At 36.5% G+C, this 27724-nt stretch overlaps 1 protein-coding gene across 1 annotated transcript in view; it reads left to right on the forward strand.

Moving 5' to 3' along the window:
* Window positions 1-27724, forward strand: part of LOC150107842 (cilia- and flagella-associated protein 251-like) — a 619793-nt gene that overhangs the window by 448428 nt on the left and 143641 nt on the right. The window lies entirely within an intron of this gene.

The following is a 27724-nucleotide window of genomic DNA, read 5'->3' on the forward strand; positions in this document are numbered from 1 at the left end:
GATTTCACGTGTTGGTGACCAATTCATACATCGCCATATTTCTTTCTCCCCTTCAACATTAATTGACTCTTCTTGGCAGTTTGCCAACGACAGCTTTCCCTTCTGTGGTCAGGCTATAGTTGACAATGTTTGTAACATTTATACATCCAGTTATTAATAATATTGCAGGTAAAGTACTAGAACATCTATGTCTCAAATGTAAGAAATGATAAGTGTTGTCAGCCTTATAAGTGGAATGAAAAAAAACAACATATATACATACATACATAAACACACACACACACACACACACACACACACACACACACACACACACACACACACACACACACACACACACACACACACACACACACACATATATATAATTCATCAAAGCTTGATTTGCTTCCTCAGTCTTAAGTAAAAGGCTGGCTATATTCCACTAATTCAAGCCCTACCCAAGGGCCCATGAATTGTGAAAATACTTTCTGAATATGAAAGCTGTGCCGAACAAAGTTACCTTTTGCAGCTGCCCAATTTTTAATCCATCTAACTCGAGTGCTTCTAGATGTTTTTTCAATGTTTTAGGGATGGCGCCTAAAGCACCTATTATTATGGGAAGAACTTTAGTTTTCTTTTACCAGATTCGTTCAACTTCGACTTGCAAATCACAATACTTTGTAATTTTTTCATTTTCTTTGTTGTCATCCGACTCTGTCCTGGTACTGATATTTCAATTATGTGTGCGTATAACCCTAGCCATACAGTCCTATGGGATAAGTCTAATAACATTTTCTGTTGCCATGATGAAGTAGAAAGAAAGATAATAAAATCAAAAGAAATCATTCTCAACCCCCTACATCTCAACAGCAACCTGAATTACAACCTTTCAGACTGTCACTCTGCTGTGGTCAAATACTGGCGTTCACGAGATGCTATACGGATGCATACGCCCAACAATGAAGTCAATGAGGGAACAATTTTGAATGCGCAGACTTCAACGTTGAAATATATATACACTAATTTTTCCATGTTGTTTACAGTTATTTCCTCTGTGTGTTTTTTACTGGTTATTTCTTTTTTCATGTGCACCTGATGAAGGCTGATATAAGCTGAAACTGGTTGTGTAGTACTAATAAACTTTTTTCATTTCTCTCGGTTCTAGTCATTCAATCTTTTCAATATACTGATTGAACAATCAGTATATTGAACAATCTCTAAGTAGTGACAGTTGGAATCTTATTAGAGTGAGAAGTGAATCTCAAGCCGCCAAAATTCAAAATTACAATAAATTGAAACTTATCAAAATATTCGAAGCCCTTAAAAAACACAAAGTAATTTGACTTCCTTAAAACCACACCTCTATCCTGACAAAGTTGTAATTAACAAATCAACTTATATTCTTTCTGATGCAGAGAAAAGTGTCCTCGGTAAAGGCCTAGGACAAAAGTCTCCAACTAGAGTTTAGAGAAAGATGTTGAAAGTTTATTTTTCACTTGGTTAGAATATAATAAATTTAGTTTAATCCTTTATCCAAGTGTAAGCAAACAAAGTCTGCACCTGAAAGTATCTTCAGGACTGGGGTAAGGTGGTGCAACACCAGGACGACTCCTTGCAAAGGTGGAGCAAGCTACCAACACTCTTATCATCTCAGTATCTCCCATAATGCAAAACACATCTCCTTGCGGATATGTCTAATGTTATGCATTAAGGGAAGGGCCACTACCCAGACTAGTTTCGACCTTTATTGAGGTCTCTTCAGTGGGATTTCAGTTCAGTTATACCACCTTACCCCAGTCCTGAAGATACTTTCAGGCGCAAACTTTGTTTGCTCACACTTGGATGCTTCTGACTGGTATCTCCACTTGGGCCTGGCTCCCACTGAAGAGACCTCAATAAAGGTCGAAACTAGTCTGGGTAGTGGCCCTTCTCTTAATGCATAACATTAGACATATCCGCAAGGAGATGTGTTTTGCATTATGGGAGATACTGAGATAGGAGTGTTGGTAGCTTACTCCACCTTTGCAAGGAGTCGTCCTGGTGTTGTACCACCTTACCCCAGTCCTGAAGATACTTTCAGGTGCAAACTTTGTTTACTCACACTTGGATAAAGGATTAAACTAAATTTATTATATTATGAAATCCTATGAAATAGGTTGGTTACTCCTTATTCCTGGAGGTGTCCTGTGTCTGTAGAAGGGCTGGTTTGCCTGTTCTGAGGGAGGTAAAACCTAAGTTTCTGGGTGAAAAACTCTACTTCTGTATGAGACTGGCTAACTCACCTTTAGTCGAAAGAGACCAAATAGAGGTTTTCCACGTCACTGACGGGAATCGAGCCCAGGTCTTTCCGACAAAGGGCCTCTTCTATACTGACTGAGCTACAGAGGCTCTCTCTCTCTGTGTATATATGTATATATGTGTGTGTGTGTGTGTGTATATATATCAACTAATACCTTTTTATTCCCATATATACAGGAAGCAGGGGAGGCCATTTTTAGTGCTATCTAACTTTTGGAGACTGAGTGGGCAGATCAATCTCCACTGGTACCTAATCAGAAATAGTTAACCCAAGGCTATCACTAATTAAGTGGCACGCAGTGAAGAGAGACAGCTCTACATGTGCTGCCATCTCGTGATCCCTAACTCTAACACTCATATTTGATGTCTGAAAATAATGTGGCTTCTACGGTCGATTTTCTTGAGTTTAGGGGACGAAAAACCCGAGTTTCCGGTAGAAAAACCCATTTTCCCCCGTGCCAGAGATTGACTAACTTGGGAACCGGTCAAAAAAAGGCTTAGAAAAATTTCCTCTAGTTGCAGACTAGACTCAAAACCAAGTCTTCTTTTGTGTGGCCAAGCGCCATGGTGTGCAAATGCCACATCCACTGAGCTACACAGGCTCATATATTTTTTTATAAAAAGATTGAATGACTAGAACTGAGAGAAATGAAAACAAAGTTTATTACTACTACACAACTAGTTTCAGCATGTATCAGCCTTCGTCAGGTGCACATCAAAAAAGAAATCACCAATAAAAAACACATAGAAGAAATAACTGTAAACAACATGGAAAAAATTAGTGTATATATATATTTCAACGTTGACGTCTGCTCATTCAAAATTGCTTCCTCGTTGACTTCATTGTTGGGCATATGCATACGTATAGCATCTTGTGAGTGTCAGTATTTGATCACAGCAGAGTGACAGTCTGAAAGGTTGTAATTCAGGTTGCTATTGAGATGTAGGGGATTGAGAATGATTTCTTTTGATTCTATTATCTTTCTTTCTACTTCATCATGGCGCGCGAAAATGTTATTAGACTTATCCCATAGGACTGTATGGCTAGGGTTTTCTTCATTTGAATTAGCTAAGAATAGAACATGACTAGACAAAACACTGGCTTGCATTCTCTTGTAAGTGATGTCTCTCTTGTGCTCCTCAATGGGTAACTCGATTGACTTCTCTGTTTGGCCAAAGTAAGGTATGTCATAGTTGCACCAGATCTTGTAAACACCAGGATATTTATCTCCTAGACTTATCTGGACAAGATAAGATAATTATGTGGACAAGATACTTATCTAGACTTATCTCCTAGACTTTCATTTTATCTCCTAGATCTATTCCGAAAGAATTATTACTTACTAAGATAGAAAAAGCTACTACCTTTCTTCCTACCCAAGAGGCAAACCTACTCTGCATTGAATCCATTTTCATCATCAATAATGCCAATCTCCCTCCCTATAGACAATATTTCTTCATCAGAACGTGCAGCTGTTAAGAAGTTACAAAACAACAAAAATATAATTATTCTACCTGCGGATAAAGGCAACACCATAACTGTTCTTATCATTCATGAATATCAAAATAAGATGATGGAATTGTTACGGAGTAACACTTACTCGATCCTTGAGAGAGAGATCCAACTTGTGAACTCTAAAACCGGACCAACAATTTACTGAGAACTACCGCGAAACATTCGCCTTTCTCTTCGTTCTCTCCATCCGCTTATTCCACGATTATACTGGCTTCTTAAAATTCACAAGTAAAATACCCCACTTAGACCTATTGTTGAAGAAATTGACTCTCTAACATAAAACCTTTCCAGATATCTAGCAAAATCTCTCAAATGTTTTACCGGTAAGTCATCGTCCTTTATTAAAAACTCTGCGGATTTCTTATCATGTATAAAATATATCATTATTAAGGAAGATGAAATCATGGCAAGCTTTGACATATTCTCCTTATTCACCAATGTTCCTACAGATGAAGTTCTTGTTCTACTCAAGGATAAATTATCTAAATAGAGCATGGCCTTACTTACTTATTGCATCAACTCAGAATACCATTTATAAACAGAATCTTGGTCTTGCAATGGGTAATCCGTTGCCTTCTGTACTTGCTAACATCAATCAAGAAGATCTGGAAGTTAAATCCATCTCTTCGTATCCTTTAAAACCAAGAATTTGGAAAAGATATATTGACAACATTTTCCTGACTTGGAGCCATGGCCATGATTCTCTCCTGGACTTCCTTGAATATCTATATAGTCAACACCAAAACATAAAATTTACAGCGGAGTTTGAAGCTAATCGTTCTCTTCCTTTTTTGGATGTCAAAACTGACCCCTTCCTCAGAGAAACTTAAAATCTCGATTTAGAGAAAACCTGCACACACTAACTGATATCTCCATGGTCATTTCCATCATTATCCTCCTCAGAAGTTTGGAATCATTTCTACTCTAGGACATCGTGCTCAAGCTCTTCTCGATGACAAGATAGAGCTTAATAAAAAATTCAATTTTCTTAACTCTACTTTTCAAATAAATTTTTAATCTCAGAAAACTACTGATAATTTCCAATTTAATCCTCTCGGTTGCCGTAATGAAGAAAACTATTAGTGTAAAAGGTAATATTTCTATTCCATACGTAAGCTCTGTCTCACCAAATTAGCCAAGGTTCTTAGAAAATACAACATAAGAACTTTATTTACTCGTCTTCCTAAAATCTGCTCCCTTGTGAGCCATCCAAAACCTAGACATCATAATCGTAAATATCCTGGTGTTTAATAAATTTAGTTTAATTTTTTATCCAAGTGTGAGCAAACAAAGTTTGCACCTGAAAGTGTGGACTGGGGTAAGGTGGTACAACACTGGGCAACTTGTTGCAAAGGTGGAGCAAGCTAACATTACTCCTAATCTCAGTATCTCCCATAATGCAAAACACATCTCCTTGTGGTTATGTATAATGTTATGCATTAAGGGAAGGGCCACTACCCAGACTAGTTTCGACCTTTATTGAGGTCTCTTCAGTGGGAGCCAGGCCCAAGTTGAGATACCAGGCAGAAGCATTAGCAGGTCATCTCTACCTATAGGAGTTGCCAAATGGTGTGCCACCCTTTTTTAATAAATTACTCTGGATTTAGAGAAAGATGTTGAAAGTTTATTTTTCACTTGGTTAGAGTATAATAAATTTAGTTTAATCCTTTATCCAAGTGTGAGCAAACAAAGTTTGCGCCTGAAAGTATCTTCAGGACTGGGGTAAGGTGGTACAAGATTGTACCACCTTACCCCAGTCCTGAAGATACTTTCAGGCGCAAACTTTGTTTGCTCACACTTGGATAAAGGATTAAACTAAATTTATTATAAATTTATTATAGTCTAACCCAGTGCAAAATAAACTTCCTTCATATAAATTCATTCTACATAGATACTTCTACATTCCTATTCACTCTCAAAGTTACCCAGTGGGGGCAAGTATGACATCTCAGTCACATTCAGATCCTCTGGTGCTATGACCAAGTCCAAAACACTTAATCATTGTGTTCCCTCCACCACATGCTGTCTGAGACTTTTGTTCCTCAAGAAATCCAATAATCCACTTCCCTTATTATTATATGCTACTTCCTCTGCCCAGTTCATATTGCTATCTATAGTTGAAGTTCTTTATAATGATCACTCACTTTGTACTTGCCAAATTAATTTGGCAAAATATTTCCTGCTCATCACTATGTATAATTCCTGGTCTGTAGCAGCATTCCACTAAATATCTTGTCCTATAAACTTCTATTTCACACCATATACTAAGCCATAGTGTCATTTCTGTTATGAGTAACACTTCACCACCCCATTTACCTTCTTTGTCCTGCCTAAATATGCTATACCTTTTGATTTTTGTCCCTGCCAGACCATCTTTCTCCTCAGTTAACTGTTTTATTGATACCAACAATCTTCAGCGACTGAGTCAGTTAATGTCACAAACCCACATGTCACAAATTTAATGTCACAAATTCCTAATATTCCTGGCATTTCAAGTCAAGAACACATAATCACTTTCCCCAATTGAAGGTGATGCAGTCACCTTATTAATGGACAGGTCTTCTGTTCCTGTAACAAGATCCAACACTCTTGTATCCCGAGTTCCTCCCCATCACATTTGTCTCAAGTAATTATTCCTCAATAAGTGTATAAATTCCATTTTGTTTCTACCATGTGATACTTTCCTCCTTCCAATCTATGTCAGCCCACTGGCCTCTTGCAGTAGCCTGTATTCTATTACCTAATGCCACCAAAAACGATTTCTAATTTTTTTATACAGGGTTTTTAATAATTTTATTTTTCATCTTCTTGTGTTAGCATGTGAATTTTAAGAATAATGATAAACAAGTGTGCAAAAGGTGCATTAATTTCCTAGACCATTCCTTGAAGACATTTTTAGATATATTATTTCCTACTTCTTATTAACATCAAGTTTATTTAATTCCTTATATGCATCCTGCTCATACATCATTAGTCCCTCATCCACCATGCCCTCTATACTCCAGCTTCACTGACAAACTTCACATTGAATACTTCAATGTGCATCAACTAGTATCATTCTTCCATGGTCATATTTACTGCTACTTGCCATATATTGACAGAAATATTAGGATTTTTCTTAGCTTGATTGGCTAATATCATGGCTAAATACCAATGAATCATCTTCCTAACCTGCTCTTTGTACTCTTCATGCCACTGATTATTGCCATTATTCTTTTTTTGGAGCATCCACAGTGCCTTCTTCTTCTTCCAGATTTCATTTAATATCTTCATTCACCCATATTGCATCTACCTTATTTAGCCTTTTAATCTTCAGAGTACACTGAAACATTGCCTGCTATTAAATAGCTCTTGATCAATACCCATGCCGAAGCTGTCTCTTTCCTACTCATCTCTTCTTTTCATGCTATAGCTTCCAGTTGTCTTAAGCATTTCATACTCACTCACATTATGGTTCCACATATATCTCTTCAATACGCTGCAGTTATATGTCAATGGGGCATTATATCGAGCTATACTTAGTCTTTATTTGAGTTGTAAGTCAGCAGTTAGAATTGAAGGAAGTACAGGAAGATGGTTTAATGTTAAATCTGGTGTGAGACAAGGATGTACATTATCCCCTCTATTATTCATTATCTATATGGATCACATTATGAAGGAAAGTGGTATTAAACATGATATCAAAATTGGAGATGTTAATGTCAGCTCTTTGCTTTATTCGGATGATGTTATACTTCTAAATAAATCCGCTACAAGTCTGCAAGATTCTCTGACTAAATTGAATAACTGTTGTAAAAGATATGGTATGAAGGTCAGCAATAAAAAGACAAAGACGATGAAAATAGGCAGAATCATTGAAAATGTCAACTGTGTTGTGAATGGAGAACCTGTGGAACAAGTAAAACATTTCAGCTACTTAGGCACGATTTTTACTGAAGATGGTAAATAAAATATTGAAATAGACAACAGAATCAGCAAACTGGTATGGTGGGAAGTCAATTGAATAAATTCATATGGAATAAGAGAGAAATTAGTCGGAACACTAAATTACCTGTATACAAGACAGTGTTCAAACCAGTTTTAACTTATGGATCTGAGAGCTGGGTCAGAAGTAAAACACTTGACCAAAGACTAGAGACCGCAGATATGAGAGTCCTGAGAAAGATTATAGGTGTGAACAGATGGCATCAATGGCAATATCATATTAAAAATGAGGATATTAGGAAAGAACTTGACATTGTCAGCATCCAGGAATGCATTAGCAGAGCTAATCTCAGGTGGTATGGTCACTTAAACAGAATGGGCGAGGAAAGATTAGCAAAGCAAGTGTTCTCTGCCAGGTTGGCAGCAAAACGACCCAGAGGAAGACCAAGATATATGTGGAGTGATACGGTACAAAGTGCCTTAGACGATAGAAATATAAGATCTGATAATGTTGGAGTCTTGACAGGTAACAGACTGATTTGGAGGAAAATTGTAGATAGGAAGTTAGTAATGATGTAGTTTTTTTCATGTAGTACTATCATATCCTGTACACCCCCTTGAGGGTACATGTCAGGAATTTGATGATGATGATGATGATGATGATGATATATCCCTTCTTCACAGAAGGTCTCATATGACTGGCTACAACCCAGATGGTCACATTATGGCCACTCTCATCTAATGGAGATTAGATGCTCCATTTGCAATTCCATCCTCTGATGATATAAAAAGATCTAAGACATTTAACTCTCTTGCACACTCCATTACATATTGCCTAATATTGGTGTCCCTTAACAATTCATGAAATTCATTCTCCTCATTCCCTGATGCTTTTTTCATTCCAATGAATATTGCTGTAATTGAAATCACCAATGATGATCACCTTTCACTTGCCTACTAACTTTCACACTCCGCATTCTCCAGCCTGTAGCCACACACAACCAAATATCTGATTCCATCAACCTTCATCTCACCATACTGCTTCAAACCACTGCCACGTTTTCCCCTCATACTTCAAACTTATGTGGATATAATTCCCCCACTATTATCGGCAGCACCCTTGTTGCCCTTCCTATCCTCACAAAAAATATCATATCCTTCCATTTTTATTTGCCTAAGAAATCCTTTTATCTGACCCTGTTTTACTTATTCCAGCTTTGGGCAAAAAAACTCAACACAACAATTTCATCTCCCTTATTTCTGCTACCCCTGGCATTCGTAAATGAGCATAACAATTCATTTCTTGGTCCATAACCAGTTCTACCCATGCTGCTTCTCATTTGTGGCTTATCAACACTTGCTGCTGTCTGCTCATGTCTCTAAATCTCATATAATCCCTGAGGCTCAACTATCCATCATGTATTCCAGGCCATTCTGTTCCTATGTTGGTCATCCTTATATGCTGAATGATATATGCACATAAACACAAGAAAGATATTTAATTAACCAGATATTTTGGTCTGAAAATAGCAGACCATCCTCAGTGGTATTACAAGAACAGTTTAAAAAAAAAAAAAAATCCAAGCTAGAATACTAACAATAGATCGTTAAAAATAGAACACGTTTCATACTTAGTGATGTTATATCACTAAGTATGAAACGGAATATTTTGAAGTAGAGATAGTGATTGTGAAAAAAAACAAAATTAATGCTAAAAAAAATTAAAACTAAACGTTCTACTCAACATGCTTATAATAAACTAAGTCAACATCTAAACCGTAAATATGAAGCTCTTTCTTCTAGACAATCCAAGCCCTTCATAACTCCAGATAATTGGATTGTCAATATATCCAGATGTCCTTTAACTGAAAACGAAACCCTCATCCTGCCAAAAGGACATGATTTTTCTATTGTTCCTAATGAGATACCATATCTAGATTTCCTAGTTAACATTGAACGGAATCTCAATCATCTAACCAGTGATAAAGCTAATGCTCTTTGCCTAGAAGTCGCTTCTTCTCTACTTAAGGCCAAATACCCTCCTTCCAACATATCTCCTTCTGAAATGAAATCTCTACAGTCCTTGAGAAAAAATAATCACCTCATTATCACCAAAGCTGACAAGGGAAAAGCAACAATAGTTATGGACTCAGCAAATTACAGAAGAAAACTTTCTCTTTTGCTTCGAAATCGCTCCACATATCAAGAAATTGATTATAATCCAACCAACAGACAACTAAAGAAATTAAATTCTCTCCTTGATGAAGTCATCAGTTTGGATAAAGACACAATTGAATGACTTAAAACTCATTTTGCAAGACCTCCTAGATTTTATGGTCTTCCTAAAATACATAAGATTGACTATCCTCTTCATCCAATAGTAGATTGTATTGATTCTCCCACTTACCGTATAGCCAAATATCTAGCTAAATTATTGAAATCTTACATTGGCAACTCTAATTCTTTTTTAAAAAACTCCTCAGATTTCTTAAAAAAATTAAAAAATGTCTCATTACAACCTACAGATCTTATGGTTAGCTTTGATATAGAATCTTTATATACCAATGTACCTCTCAAGGAAACTTTAAAATTACTTGCCGACATCTTTCCTGAAGACATTATAAAACTATTCGATTTCGTAATACATTCTGGATATTTCGTATGTCAAAACAAATTTTATAGCCAAGTAGAAGGAATGGCCATGGGAAGTCCTCTTTCTCCTACTTTAGCCAACTTTTATTTAGAACATTTAGAAAAAGTCCTCTTCTCATCCATTTTCCCTCAACCATCCTTTTGGGTAAGATATATAGATGACATCTTTACTATTTGGCCACACAGCAAAAACTCTTTACCTTCTTTTTTAAACAGTATCAATTCCTTGCATCATTGTATAAAGTTTACTATGGAAATAGAAGAAAACAACCAGTTATCTTTTTTAGACGTTCTCCTCATCCGGTCACCTTCAAATATTCTTACAACTACAGTATACAGGAAACCAACGTTCACAGGTCGTTATATTCTTAAAGAATCAGCCCATCATCCATGTCAAAAAACAGGAATTATAAAATGCCTCATCAGAAGAGCCAAAACTAATTGTTCTACTTTTGATTATCTACAGAAAGAACTTTCTACTATCCAACAACACATGAAACTCAATGGCTTTTCTGAAAAAAAGTACTCAACATCTTCTCAATTCTTATAATCCTCCGCAAAACAACAAAGTTTCAATATGTCGAGTGCCTATTCCTTATATCTCCATTATTTCTGAACCTATCACAAGAATTTTAAAGAAATGCGATTTAACAGCTATGTATTCACCTATTAACAAATTGTCTTCTCATTTTCCTTCTCCTAAAGACAAACGCTCAACTTTATCTCTTCCTGGAGTTTATCAAATTCCTTGCAACTGTGATCTCTCCTATTTTGGACAGACTGCACGTTCTCTTGAAAAAAGAATCCAAGAACATCAATCCTCCAATCATCAATCAACAAACCTGAAAAGTCTGGATTGGCTCAACACAGGATTGAAACTGACCACGGCATCTTTTGGTCCAGGACTCACCTCTTGCATAGATCCCGTTGTAGGTTTGAATGTTTGTTCAAGGAATGTGTGGAGGCCTTGCTCCATCGTCCCAACCTGAATCGTAATGACTGTATATCTATATCAAAAATCTGGGAAAGTCTAATCAAGATTACTCATTAATTTTTTTTTTTTATTCCAATCATGTCTCTACTTCAAAATATTCCGTTTCGTACTTAGTGATATAACATCACGTGGCGTGTTCTATTTTTAATGATCTATTGTTAGTATTCTAGCTTGTATTTATTTATTTTTAAACTGTTCTTGTAATACCACTGAAGATGGTCTGCTATTTCCAGACTGAAATATTTGGTTAATTAAATATCTTTCTTGTGTTTACGTGCATATATCATTCAGTCTTATGTCAAAAGTATCCTTAAAACAGCAAATCCTTATATGCTGACCACGCATTCTTTACAGCTTTCAGGTTGCTGTCCTTACATTTTGTCTGCCTAACCTGCCTGGTCCACCTTGTTTCCCTGTTCAACTTGCTTTTCTTTTTCACATTCTCATCTCCATTCATATTGGTCTCACCTAGTCCATTCTTCTGCTGATTTAGGTCATCTCAGATTTCCAATGATACCATATTTCCATCACTGATTATACTTCCTTCCTTCCTTCTAGCAGCAGCCTTTCCAATTGACTCATTCAAAACCATTCAGATGCAATCCATTATTCTTATATAGTTTCATTCATCCTTCAGTCTCATCCCACTGATTCGCAAACTACACTCCTTTCTCTTTTGATATTTCTGCTAACATTCCATTCAAGATATTTGCTCTCTGCTGCAGCTCATCATTGCCGTATCTGGGCAACACACAAATTGCTCTTCCTACAGCACCGTTGTTCTTCATTCTCTTCAATAAACTCCTGATATCCATATTCACATTCTCCCTATGCCCAACCAGGCCATTCATTCCAACCATAACCACTAACTCTCTTGCATGCAAAGTTCTCATATCCAGCTCCTCAATCACATTCTTTATCCTCTCTACTGGAAGGACATTTTGCATCCTCTCATCCATCATACCTTTTATAATAAGTAAGCGTCCATATAATGCTAATTTTGATTCATTTGATACTTATTTTTTATTTTATTTCATTTGCACTCTTCTGTTTTCATTTCTATTATGTGTCTAATTTCATTTTGTATATACACGTCATCTCATTTTTCATCATGATCATTTCATTCTTCAATTCTTGCATTTCAGCAGTGTTTCCTGCTATTGCCCCATCAGTCAGGTGTTCTTCCAGTTTCCCAGTCGCACCAGCTTTGCACCATCAGTTACGCCCACTTCTACTTCTATATTTATGCTTTCTTTTTCTTTTTTCAGTTATATCTATATTGACTATCACCTCTAATAAGTTTAGTTTAATCCTTTATCCAAGTGTGAGCAAACAAAGTTTGCGCCTGAAAGTATCTTCAGGACTGGGGTAAAGTTACCCCAGTCCTGAAGATACTTTCAGGCACAAACTTTGTTTGCTCACACTTGGATAAAGGATTAAACTAAACTTATTATAGTCTAACCAAGTGAAAAATAAACCCTCTGACTATCACCTCATCTGCACTCATGTTCCCATGTTCATTCTTTTGGCTATCATTCTTAGTTTTACATCCAGTACTGCCTTTCACTATTCATCCAGCATTCTTCACTTCCCATTCACAGCTTTCATTAAAATGCCCAGAGCCCATTAATATATCATGCTTTCTGTACACCCTCACCCTCTCACTTCTTTTTGTTTAATCTCTTGAGAAACACATCTTTCACATTTTAACACAAATACGTATTACGCTCCAGAGAACAAACTATCTTAATAAAATCCATGCCACTCAATACAATTGATTTTCACACAATGCATGTGGCTGTTCTCACTGTCATTTTTGATTTCTTTAACTATTATACACAAAATTCTATACAAAACCTACTAACAACCTCAATAATTAATATGCATTCATCTCATTATCACTAATTAAATAAATTTTTGGTAAAGTGCATATTATTCTTAAAAAATATTCCAAAAATATATAAAACTTATCTTTGCTCCAGCATTACTACTAATTCTCCTTTTTAAGTGACAGCTCTCCCTCTATGCCTATGTTATACTGTAGTTGTTTAATGAGCGTTGCAATAATGAAGGTTTCATATTACTGGAAAGAAGTCATTGAATAAAAAGCTTAGAAATACAGAGATTTCCATTTGAGTCTGGTCTTCATATCTGAATTTGTGGTAAGGTATTCAAGAAGTTATTCAGGACTGAAATACAAGATCAGGTTGATATGCATAGAGTTCTCCATAAAGGTCAGCATGGAATTGTAAGCAAGAAGTTGTTCACAATACAGCAATTTACTTGTATTTTGTGATATATGGATAAATGTAATATATGCACAAAACAAGGTTATATAGGGTTATGCTTTTGGACTTAGCAAGAGCATTTGATAGATTTCAATGTGAAATGTGGATTTACATGAAATGTAATATCAAGAAAATGCTGATAACCAATCCCAGAAGAGCAACAGTAAAGAAGGCAAAATCGAATTAAGAAAAGAAGTTTGCCATACAGACCAAGAGAAATGTAAGAGAATTTATTTTCTTTTTAAGAAGTAAAAGGAAGAATTATTGTGAAAGGATAACCTTAGTGAGTACAGATGGTTTGAAAGTGTTGGATACACTAGAAATATTTGATTTGTTAAATGATAACTTAAGTAAGTTGAGCATCCCAACCAAGTTAATAGTACATTAATACCATGAACAGGTTAATGGTTGGATAACTATGACTTCTGTTGTAGGGATTGAATTGCAAACTTTTTAAGCCACTAAACAGGATAACCATGTGTTAACATGTGTTAATTATTGTTATTATTGATCTTCCATCAGGAAGCAAGTCCATCTAGGATACTAATGTAAGATAAACCTAAATTCTTCATACATAAATTACAGTACTATAAATCATATAAATATAATATTACTACTAGTTGTATTCAAAGTTATTCCTTGCGAATGTAATTTGACATACTTTACTTTAGACAGAGACTGTTCTCTGGGGGAAAAAAGGAATCAATAAACTTCAAGATTACATTGAATACATGAAATTTTAAAAGTCTAGTCTGGCACAATGCAGCATAGTATTGCACCAAACACAGTATCCATTGAAATGAAGCTTGTTTACTCCATAGAAGCAGTTTTAAATGTGAATGACTTTTCAAAGAAAGTTGTGAAGCCCTTTTGGCCTAACCTGAATAAAATAATTGTCTCTCCCAAAAGTTTGGGAGATTATAATTTTATATAAACATCAAAAAATAGATTTATTGTTATTTATTAATATTAATTTCTAGCTTGTGGCAGTCATTTGCTTGTTTATGTACCTTCTATTCCTGTTCTTTGATTTGCTTGTTTCTACACACTAATGATGTACAGGCAGTCCCCGGGTTATGAACAAGATACGTTCTTGAGAATGTCTTTAAGTCTGATTTAATTCAGCGCATATACGGTAATAGGAATAATAATAATACTATAATGGCTCATATGTGGCAATAATAATACAGTGTGATACTGTTTTTTGTTTTTTAGAATATAATTTATAACTTATTGATTGCTAAAATATTTATACATACAATAAACATCTTCTGTGACATTGCACCTTATAATTTTACAGAGTTGAGCACTAAGTGCTGCATTTTCTACATTGGATTTCAATTAAAATTTTTAATAATACTTTTTTGCCTTTATATTTCTTCTTGAATGGCAGTCAGTCTCAAGTAGAGTAATGTGGGCAAATATGAGAATGGGGAACTGGACAATGAGACTTATTTGTGCCTATGGTCCCACAGAAGGTTCTACTAACGTAGAAGTGGAGGAATTTTTTAATGCTTTAGAAAAAGCAACTGCACAAAAAAAAATGAAAAGTTGGTCCTTGTTGGGGATCTAAATACCAGAGTAGGAAATGATTGTGAGACATACAAAAATATTTTGGGAAAATTTGGAGAAAAGAGCAAAGCTAATAATAATGGCAAATATATGTTGGATTTCTGCTCAGGACATGGACTGGTTATTACTAACACCATGTTCCAACATAAAAATGTGCACAAATTCACATGGAGAGAAGAGGCTAGGAATAAGAAAAGTCTCATTGACTATGTTATTGTTGATAGTGATGTTTTCTTCCTGGTGCAGGACACCAGAGTGTACAGAGAATTTGAAATTGGAAGTGATAACCATTTAGTCTTGTGCAGGATAAAATTGAATTTCACATTGAAAAGAATAACATGTAAGAAAGTTTTAAAGCGAATAAAAGTTGAGCAGCTCTCAGATGTGAACTGTAGACTAAAATACACAAAGATTATTGAAGAAAAAATGAAAGAGTTTGAGAACAGGAATCAAACCTTGGAGATTCAGTAGCAAACTCTGAAGAAAACATTGATTGATTCTGCCAGAGAGGCATGTGGTGAGGTTGTCTGTAAGGATAAAAAAATCAGAACTCCCTGGTGGACACAGGAAGTTAAAGAGGCAGTGAAGGAAAAGAAGAAAGCATACCAAAAGTTACTGTCAAATAAGTCAGCTTGTGCTCTTAGAGAATATAGAGACAAATGCAAGAATGCTAAACACTGTGTAAAACTAGCTAAACAAAAGTCATGGGAGGTCTTTGGCAAGAATATAGAAAATAAATATCAAGAAGGTGGCAAAATATTCTGGAGGTTGTTGAAGAAGCTTAAGAATGGAAGAAAGAGTGCTGTAAAAGGAGTTAGAGATGATAAAGGTGACATGAAAACGGGAGAAAAAGATATCCTTGAAGTATGGAGTAATTACTTTGAAAAACTGCTAAATGAAACAAGCAGTGATGACAGCACAGTGGTAAAAAACACTGACCAGGCATGCAGTCAGGAATACATATCCATACTTGAAGTAGAAAAAGCCATCAAAGGCTTGAAATGTGGAAAGGCAGCAGGAGTAGATGATATTCGACCAGAAATGCTGAAGTATGGTGGTATAAGAGTCTTACAGTGGTTGCACTGCATACGTCAGAAAGCCTGGACAGAGGGACGAATTCCCGATGATTGGAGTAGAGCTCTCATAGTACCCATATATAAAAAGGGAAATAAAACTGCATGTGAGAATTACAGAGGTATTTCCCTACTGAGTGTTCCTGGCAAGATCTATGCAAGTATACTTGAGAAACGGTTGAGAAGAATTGTGGAAGAAAAGCTTGGTGAAGAACAAGCTGGATTCAGGCCAAATAGAGGCTGTCAGGATCAGATCTTCACTTTACGACAAATAGTCGAGAAAGCATGGGAATATAACAAAGAACTGTATTTAAGTTTTGTCGATCTGGAAAAGGCATATGACAAGGTGCCAAGAGAGAAGCTATTCAATACGCTGCAGTTATATGGTGTCAATGGGGCATTATATCAAGCAATACTTAGTCTTTATTTGAGTTGTGAGTCAGCAGTTAGAATTGAAGGAAGTACAGGAAGATGGTTTAATGTTAAATCTGGTGTGAGACAAGGATGTATATTATCCCCTCTGTTATTCATTATCTATATGGATCACATTATGAAGGAAAGTGGTATTAAACATGATATCAAAATTGGAGATGTTAATGTCAGCGCTTTGCTTTATGCGGATGATGTTATACTTCTAATTAAATGTGCTACAAGTCTGCAAGATTCTCTCACTAAATTGAATAGCTGTTGTAATAGATATGGTATGAAGGTCAGCAATAAAAAGATAAAGACAATGAAAATAGGCGTTGTGAATGGAGAACCTGTGGAACAAGTAAAACATTTCAGCTATTTAGGCACAATTTTTACTGAAGATGGTAAATTAAATATAGAAATAGACAACAGAATCAGCAAAGCTGGTATGGTGGGAAGTCAATTGAATAAATTCATATGGAATAAGAGAGATTAGCTGTATACAAGACAGTGTTCAAACCAGTTTTAACTTATGGATCTGAGAGCTGGGTCAGAAGTAAAACACTTGACCAAAGACTAGAGACCACAGATATGAGAGTCCTGAGAAAGATTATAGGCATGAACAGATGGCATCAATGGCAATATCATATTAAAAACGAGGATATTAGGAAAGAACTTGACATTGTCAGCATCCAGGAATGCATTAGCAGAGCTAATCTCAGGTGGTATGGTCACTTAAACAGAATGGGCGAGGAAAGATTAGCAAAACAAGTGTTCTCTGCCAGGTTGGCAGCAAAACGACCCAGACGAAGACCAAGGTATAGGTGGATTGATACGGTACAAAGTGCCTTAGACGATAGAAATATAAGATCTGATAAGGTTGGAGTCTTGACAAGTAACAGACTGATTTGGAGGAAAATTGTAGATAGGAAATTAATAATGATGTCATTTTTTTCATGTAGTACTATCATATCCTGTATACCCCTTGAGGGTACATGGCAGGAATTTGATGATGATGATGCCTTTATATTATGTATTTACAACACATGTTCTTCTAATATTAACAATGAGGATTATACAGAATTTTTTGTATAATTTTTTTTTTTTTTTTTTTAAGTTTGAGAAAGAGTGATTATACAAACAAATTTCAGCATTTGTTTATAAGGTCATGTTATAAATGACTACTTGTAGATGAGTGAGGCAAGTTAATCCCACCTACTTTGAAACTTGGGTTAGCTTTTATGAAGAGAGTGGGATTTAGCCTTCACTATTTGTGTTGTTGCTACTGTTTATGTATGGGATGTAGGCATTGTATGCTAGTGATTTGTGATGTGTATATTAGTGTTAATGGTTTCTTAACTTTGTTGGTATATTTTCTAGAATTTGTTTTTTATGTTTTGTAGTTATCTATGTATTTTAACTTTCTTGGTAGGTTGTTGAGTTGCGTGAGTATCTGATGTGATCTCACAAAAGAACCGTATGAGTTGTTGAAGGGTGTGGGGATGTAGAGAGTTGTTGTAGGTCGTGTTATACGATATGTGTCTCTGTTGTTTCGATAGGTGATGTTGAAGTAATTTCTTTTTAATGTCATGTAGTGTTTCAGGTTTTTTAATGCTCAGAATTCTGTGTATCTCCATGTGCTTGTCGGATATTGGTTGTTGCGTGTAAGGTATCCAGATCACTGTTGACACGAATTTCCTGTGTAATGTCTCTAATTTTGATAGGTGGCTGTTTGATGTATTTGCATAGACTATTATTCCGTATCTGAGTAGGGATTCGCAGATACTGTGATATAGGAGGTTTTTTTTTTATGTTGAGTAGAATAATGTCTTTAACTTGGAAGAGTTTTGCTGCGATGATCCGGAGTTTGGTGTGTAGGTATTCTATATGTTTTGTCCGTTTAAAGTGGGAATCTATATAGCGACTGAGATATTTTGCATGTGTTACAGGTTTGATTTCGGAACATTGGCAGGTATTTTTGTTGTTAATGCGGCTGTATGTGTGACAGTGTATCGATAGTGATGTGGGGTGTATGATTCTTGGCTTGTGTATTATCAACATCTGTGTTTTTGTGCCATTGAGTACAATTGCGTTTTGGTGGAAGTATATTGTGGTTTCATTTAGATCTTGTTGTGCTTTGCAGAGAGCTGTGTAAATGTCTGTGTGGATTGCTAGTAGTGCAGTGTCATCTGCGTATTGAAATACTTGACTTCTTATGGATATGTTATGAACATCGTTAATGTATATGTTGAATAGAGTGGGTGATAATATGGCACCTTTGAGGTACACCGTGTTTTATTTGTATACTCCGACTGTGACATGTACCTATTTTTGTTACTTGTGTTCTGTTTAAGAGGTAGTTCTTGAACCATGTATGCAGTGTTCCTCTTATACCTATTGAGTATAGTTTGGTGAGTAGTGTGTCATGTTCAAGTGTGTCAGATTCTTTGGTTAGGTGCAGTAGTATAAGGACAGTATACTTGTTTTTGTCGAGTGCTTTGTTTATTGTGTCGCCGATGTCTTCTAATAAAGTAATGGTGCTTTTTGTTTTCTGAAAGGCGTATTGGTTTTGTGAGATGATGTTGTACTTCTGTAAATAGTTCTATAGTCTGGTGTGTGTTATTTTTTCTAGAATTTTTGAGATGATGGTAGTATAGCTATTGATCTGTAGTTCTGAGTATCATTTCTTATGCCGTGTTTGCATATTGGCATAATCATTGCAGTTTTTAATGTTGTGGAATAATGCCTGTTTCGAATATTATGTTCACAAGTCTCAAAAGTATTGGATTTATTTGTTCAAAGTGTGTTATAAGGTCTGTGAGTCTTATTTTGTCTATTCCTGGAGTGGTCTTTGGTTTTAGTTGTAGGAGTGCTTCTTTCAGTTCCTTTTGTTACGGGTGGAAAATACATAGTTTGTTGTTGATTTTGTGTCGGTAGTTGTTTTGGCGGTCGTTGGTAGTTTCTCTTTTTTGAGTTGTGTGATATTGTTTGTGAAGGCATGGTTGAATGAATTTACTAGTTCCTCTTGGTTTGTGTCCTGACCGAAGCTTTTTGCAATAAAATCTTGTGCTGAAGTTTTCTTTTTTCGAGTTACTAATTTGTTGAGTGTAGCCCATGTTTGCTTAATGTTGTCGTTATATTCCATGAATTTTTGGAAGTAGTAGCATCTTTTTGCCCTACAAATTTTTGTTGTTAGTTTATTTCTTGTGTTTATGTATAAGGTTTGTAAATGTGTGTAACTGGGTTACTATTTAAGTTTTTTCCATAGATTTTCTCTTACAGTAATAGTATTTAGTTTGTCGTCATTTATTGCCTGATGGAGTGGTGAGAGCGAGAACGGTCAATGAGTTTAAGGAGTGGTATGATAGACTTTGTGTTTCTTAGGGGTGACCTCCCCCTCAATGAGTATTGACAGACTTTATGTTCTTAGGAAGGATCTCCCACGATGAGTCTTTTGACTCCATGGAGGCCTGAATAATAATAATAATAATAATAATAATGATGATGTAATTTATCCATTGATTGTTGTCTGTTTGCCGCCTCGTTTGTGTAGGTTTTGTATACTTCTGTGAACTTTAGTTAAAAATTCTCGTATAATGTTACAGGATCATTTATTTTAAGTACGGAATTCCAGTCTGTATTTTTTAATTGGTTATCGACAATGCTCTTTAGTATGATTGAGTTTTGTCAACTTTGTGGTGATGGGAGGGGGGGGGGATAGGAAATGTAATAAAACGAAGTTGAGACAAAGTAGTGATTGGCAATTTTGACATACATATACATCATGAATACCGATGATGTATATGTATCGATGGGAGCCCGTATGTCGATATGATCAATGCATGATTTTGTTAGTGAGTTATTGAGCATTTCTTCTCTTGTTGGGGAGTTAATGGTAGGGTTTATGTTGTACTGACTTAGTATATCTAGATATGTGTTAGTGGTTGAAGAAGCATGGTCAAGTGTATTTATTTTAATGTCTCCTATTAGGATGAGCCTGTGTGTTGTATGGGATTCGATGCCGCTTAGCCATGTTTCTAACTCGTGAAGAAAACTGTGTGGATTATTATCTGGGGATCTGTATATTGTGTTTATTGTGTATTTGATACTATTGTGAGTATTTGTGATTTCCAAAATTAGTGTTTTGGCATGTTCGAAGTGAGTTTGTTTTTCTGTCACATTGTATTTTTCTTTGATAGATGCCACCTCCTCTTTTGTTTGGTCTACATAAGTTGTAGGTTTGATAATTATATTTATGTTGCATGCTTAAATTTCTGTGTTGTTTATTGCTACTTCAGTCAGTATTAGTGCACTTATGTTTATCATGGTATAATTGAGCTGTGTTATCAATGTAAGCCAGTGTTTTTTTATACTTATGTTTGTGTGTATGATAGTGAAGTTGGTGTTGGTGAAAATGTTGTCTGACCATTTCTTCAAAGAGTCAAAGACCTTGAAGTTTATGTTATCTGACTGGATATGTTCGCGTATATTTGAGATCTCCGTTATATAGTTTTTAAATGAGTTCTAATCTTATTCTTAAGGTTGTGAAAAGTTAGTGTTTTATATTGGCAGGGTGTGTAAGTCGGATTCACTTGTAATTATGTATACTCGAGTGTTTTTATTCTTTCTCATAAATTGGGAGTTCTTTGTCCACAGAAACTTGTAGTTTTTCTCTGTTTTTGTCTTCCTTGCTTGGTATAAAAGATTTTTGAAGTATGGAGTCCAGTGTTCTGTTATATAGATTGGTGTTGGGAGTTTCTTATCAGTTAGGATCGTTGTTGTCAGCCTTGTTTTCTCACTTGCTGTGAGAATGGAGTCTCTCAGATTTCTGTTGGTGAAACGAGCGATGATTGGTGGCGGTCTCTCTTTGTTTTTTTGTGGGCCTCGGTTGATATAGGTGATTTCTGTGGTTGTGATTTGAATTCCAATTTTGCCACCGATCAGTTGCATTATGTTGCTTAAGTCTTCTGTATTTTCTTTTGTTATTCCCTCAATTTGAAGTTCTTTTTTTCTTTCTTTTTGGAGCATGTGCTCCATTTGACACTTGAGTACTTGAGTGTGTTTACTTCTTTCCGCAATTCTTGATTTTCGCATTGGAGTGTTTCTTGCATTTCTATCGCTACTGTTAATTTCGTCTTTATTTCTCGCATAGTTCCTAACATTTCTTCAAAGGTCTTGTTATTGAACTGTATGTAATGTTCATACTCCTTGAATTTTTTGTTAATTTGTTCCATGTGTGCATTTAACAAGTCTTTGACCATGAGTTTAAATGAATCAAATAATAATGTAAATGTAATAATAATAATAATAATCTGTACTCTAATAATAAGACACAGAAACTATTGTGCAAACTCATGCAAAAAGCTTAGATAGGAGAGATAAGAGAAATTTCAAAGAAGAATATTAAAAGTTAACCCTTACCTAATGTTGCATCAATGTCTTGATTACTGGAAGGGGCATTCTGAGACAAGAAGGTAGGCTAACATTAATCAGAAGAAGATGACAGAGATAGTGTTAGAGAGGATGGACCTGGTGCTGGGGAATCAGGATTTGATTCTGTTTCACAAGCAGAATTTTAAAGGGAATTTTCTTTTATTATTATTATTATTATTAAACAAGACCTCATGGAGTCAAAGACTCATCTAGGAGGTCCTTTTATCTCACACACATCTCATCATACCGGGTCTTAAACACATTCAAACTCCTTGCAGACACCACACTCTCAGGCAAGGCATTCCAATCATTCACAACTCTGCACGAAAAAAACCTGCCTATCACTCCCCTACTCACACCCTCTTTATACAGTTTCCAGGCATGACCTCTGGTTCTCCCCTGATCTCCCACTATTCTCTGTAGAACTTCTCCACCATTGATCCTATAACAACCCCTTACCAACTTGTAGGTCTCTATCATATCTCCCCTCTTCCTTCTCTCCACTAGACTCTGCAAATTACATCTTTTCAATCTTTCCTCATACTCGACATTCCAGAGGTCAGAAACTACCTTAGTCAGTCGCCTTTGGACCCTTTCCAACATCTCTTCATCCTTCTGAAAACCAGGTGACCAAATCTGGGCACAATAGTCCATGTGTGGCCTAATCAAAGCCTTATACAATGGAACAAGAATCTCCCTACTTCTACACGTCAGTGTCCTCCTCATCATTCCCAGAAGTCTTTGTGTTGTCTTCACAATTTTGGCGATGTGTCCCCTAAATTTTAGATCCTTATCCACTATCACTCCCAGATCTCTTATTTCCTCTACTTCCAACAATATATTCTCACCAAGCATAAATTCTGCATCCCATCTTTGTTTTCCAAATTTTAAAACCTTACATTTTGCAACATTGAACTCACATCCCCATTTGCTTGCCCAATCACTCAATTTATTCAAGTCTTCTTGCAAGACCACAACATCTTCACTACTCTTTATGGTTCGTCCCAACTTTGCATCATCTGCAAACAACTGAATATCTCCATCCAAATCTTTGCCAATATCATTAATATACAAGTTAAATAGTAATGGCCCTAAAACAGATCCCTGAGGCACTCCACTAGTGACTTTCCTTTTCCTGGATATTGCACCCCCATACACAAGTTGTTGATACCTATCAGATAGCCAGTCTCCAATCCAATGCACTAATCTAATATCCAACCCCATCTGCTCTAGTTTGACTGTCAACTTATCATGAGGTACTCTATCAAAAGCTTTTGCAAAATCCCAATATATTACTGTGTATCCTTCTCCTCTGTCCAAGGAAGCAGTCACTTTATTGTAATAAGTATATTACTAAAACACGACCTCCCTTTAGCAAATCCATGCTGTCCATCAAAAATTATACCATTGTTGTCAACCCAACTCTGGATCCTAGTTCTCACAAGCTTCTCCAACAACTTAACCACAACACCTGACACACAGATAGGCCTATAGTTTGATGCTTGAGTTCGATCACCTCCTTTATGAAGTGGTACAATCTTGCCCTCCTTCCACTCTTTAGGGACTTGACCAAGTGCAAGACTCGTATTAAAAAAATATGTCAAGGCAGGTGTCAACTCTCTGGCACATTCCTTCAGAATACGCGGTGATATATTATCAAGTCCCACAGCCTTATTTACATCTAGTTTACTCAACTCCCCAAACACCTCTTCTTCACTTACAGTCAGTCTCTCCTCCCCATCATCAACTGCTCTTAATCTCTCCATGAAGTCACATTCACAAGATTGAAAGATCTTTATGAACTGCTCATTAAGTATCTCCACCACACATTCTGCAACAGCTGTCTTTATACCATTTCCTCCAATCAATGTCATCCTTCCATAATCATTCTTTCTTTTGCTGGCTACATATCGAAAGAACTCCCTAGGATTCTTTTTAGCTTCATTAGCTAACTGCTGTTCATACCTCTCTTTAACTACTCTCACCAACCAAGTCACTCTCCTTGCCTGGTCTTTGTAGAACTCATGAAATTGGTTACTTCCACTTCTCTTATGCTGCCTCCACAATGCCCTTTTTCTCTGTATTGCATGCTTAATCTCTTTATTCATCCATCTCACACCTAACTTATTTAACCTTCTCACCCGTGGTATACATTTAGACATTGCATCCACTAAATATTTTTTGAAAATCCCCCAAGCTGCATTGATCTCTTTTCCAGCTAACTCCTCATTCCATGCTACACCTGCAAGCTGTCTCCTGAGCTCTTCATAATCACCCCCCTTGTAGTTCCACATATACCCTTTTTTCACTGGGGTCCTTGCACTGCTGGCAACCACCCAAGTAATCACCTCATGGTCACTTTCACCAATTGGTGGATGATTTGATACCTCATTGATAATTACATCCTCCGATGAGATGACCAAATCCAAGACCCTTAATCCTCTTGTGCCCTCTGTTACATACTGTCTGAGGTAGTTATCCCTCAAAAACTCAAGAAACTCCTTTTCTTTACTTCCAGTTGCTATCTTTTCATTCCAGTCTATATTGCCATAATTAAAATCACCCATAATGATCACCCTTTTCTTATTTGCTTGGCTTATTTGACTATACATTTCACTATCACCACCATCCACATTACCAGGTCTACAACAACATCCCACCAAGTATTTGATTCTATTCACCTCTATCTCACACCATACTGCCTCAAAACCACTTGCCCCATTTCCCTCTTGCATCTCTATCTTGTATGGACATAACTCTTTCTCTATCATCAATAGCACTCCCCCCTCCCTTTTTACCCCTTCTATCCTCACGAAACACATCATACCTTTCCATCTCTATTCCTGTCAGGATGTCATCCTCATCTAACCATGTCTCACTTATTCCGACAATCTCTGGGTGCACAGACGCAATTAGTGCAACCATTTCATCCGCCTTGTTTCTTATACTTCTAGCATTGGTATACAAACACTACAACTCATTTCTGGATCTACAGCTAGTTCCACTGATACCACTCACTCGATGTGATCTCTCCATGCTGGACTGGGGCCATTTCCCTTTCTGCTTCTTCATTTTAGAACCCTTTGCAATTCCATCTGTTTCCTTTTGATCCCTGATCATCCCATTACTTTCCTGCCTACACATTCTCTCACCTCCTCTTGGAGCATCCACCTTTCTCACGCTGTGTATCCCTGTCCACCCTGAGCCTCGCCGTTTCCCTGCTCCTCTTGCACACCCATTCTCTCATTTTCTATACTCATACCACTCACTTCCACATTCATTTCCGCTCCTCCAATCTCTGCTGTCTTACTCTCCTGCTCTTCCACATCACTCCCCTCTCGATCTGATTCATTCTCTCTATTCACTTCTCTACCTTCCAGCAGCAGTCTCTCCAAGCGACTCACACCATAACCACTCAAATGCAGTCCATCGCTCCCATACAGCTCACTTCGTCCCTCAAACTCATTCCACACATTAACAAACTGTACTCCCATCTCCTCACACATTTCAGCCAGAATATCATTCATAATCCTTGCTCTCCGCCTCATTTCACCACAATCATACCTAGGCAACACACTGACCACCCTTCCTGTCACACTATTCTCTTTTATCTTTCCAAGCAGTCTCCTGACATTCATTTTGACATGCTCTTTGTTCTCTCTCAAATCATTCGTACCAATTAATACAATTAACTCTTTTGCTCGTTCCCACCTCATATTCAATGCCTCAATCACTCTACTCATTTTACCGCCTGGAAAACATACCTTGTGCATTTCATCCTCTAGCACACCTTTAATAATGGAGTCGCCATGCAACGCCACTCGCTCATCTTTTGTTATCTCTTTCATGCCATCATGATTTATTTTAATAGTTTTGACCTGAATTCTCTTAATTTCATTCCGCATCCATTTGATTTCTTGCTTCATCCAATCCAATTCACCTTCTGAACCTCGCGACACATTCACTCTATCATTAAATCTTTCTAACTTTCTAACTCTCGACCCCCTCTTCTCACTTTCCCTCTCATTCATCCTCTTTTGTTTCCGTACTTTCGGTCCAACATACGTCCAACTTTCACTATCATTCTTCTCACTCTCACATATCTTTCTTTGTTTCCGTACTTTCGGACTAACATGCGTCCAACTTTCGCTATCATTCTTCTCACTTTTACTGTCATTCATCTTTCTTTGGTTCAGTACTTTCGTTCCAACATGCGTCCCACTTTCGCCATCAGTCATTCTTTTTTCGCTATCATTCATTCTTTCGATTTTTTTTACTTGCGATTTCTGCACCACGCCATTTCTACTTTCATTCGTTCTCTCAATTTCGTTTCTTTCCGCCTTACTTTCGTCCCTTTTAACATCCGTTAAGGTTGTCAAATCGCTCTTTTTCTTTTTTCCTGATTTTTTAACATTTTTTGGCCTGTCTTTCCCGCCATCCTTCTCTTTCAAACGTGCACTCGCGACACTATCGGTACTAGCACTTTCTGTCATCAACTTCATATTCGCATTCATCAATTCCTCGTTCAGGTCACATTTCGCACACACCCTTCTTCCATCCGCACTAAACATCCACAAATCATTTATGTAGTCGAAGGAATACATATAACAGACCTCACACTTAACGAACCGACTGAAATCCAAATTAAAATCATGGAAAGACAATACCGCCACCATTTTTTTTTTTTTTCTGCAGGTTACTAGGTCTAATATTAACGTTTTCGTATTTAGTTTAAGCAAGAAAAAAACCCCACACTAATAATATCGGTAGCATACAACGTTTACAGCCGCTCCTACTTAAACAATTACGCATATATACTTAATTATTCCTAGTAAAACTTATCTGAATCAGGATCTCTTCAAAACACGTTCGTAGCGCTTGACCCACTAGCGCCCCCCTTTTATGAACAATAACATTCCACAGCAGGAATAAAACAGTTCAAAAACCAGTCTTCAAACATGGCAAGTGTGACCCAGGCCCTTAAAGTTGGTTTCCAAATAATGGGACAAGCTGCTTTAATAATGCAGCAGTATGTGGGTTTATTTCCATGTGCGAATGAAACTAATTCATGACTTATTAATTTAATTATTTAATTATTAATTATCCTTATGGGGAGCCTGTTCGAAAGAACGGAACACCATAAGTTGGGTCGTCCATAACCCAGGGACCTCCTGTATTGTTATTTTCAGTACAAAACATCTGTAATTTCATTAAAGTTAATTACTGTGGTTATCATGTAATTTGTTATTTGTAGTTATGCCATAAGTATCTTTAAAGATTTAAAATTAATCTCACCTATATCACGAGAGTAACTAACTCAGTGCTAATTTCTCCATCTCTTCGATTTTCTAATATCTTTTTTTTTTTTTATTATTATTAAATTTTTATATTTTCACATTGGTGAAAATATAAAAATTTACATAATCAGGGATACAATATGAGAATTATGATCATGCACAAACAATACAAAAAGTAGTTGTGTGAAGTGCTGGGGGGGGAGGGGGGAGCTAGCCCCAGTTGGCTAAGTGGTTAGTGTATCTGCTCTCCAGCCAAGAGACTGTGGGTTCAAATTCTGCCAGGA

The sequence above is a fragment of the Typopeltis vanoorti genome, chromosome 4, assembly GCF_054136105.1.
Source record: "Typopeltis vanoorti isolate ZY-2024b chromosome 4, IOZ_Tvanoo_1.0, whole genome shotgun sequence".
In the NCBI taxonomy this organism is placed as follows: domain Eukaryota; kingdom Metazoa; phylum Arthropoda; class Arachnida; order Uropygi; family Thelyphonidae; genus Typopeltis; species Typopeltis vanoorti.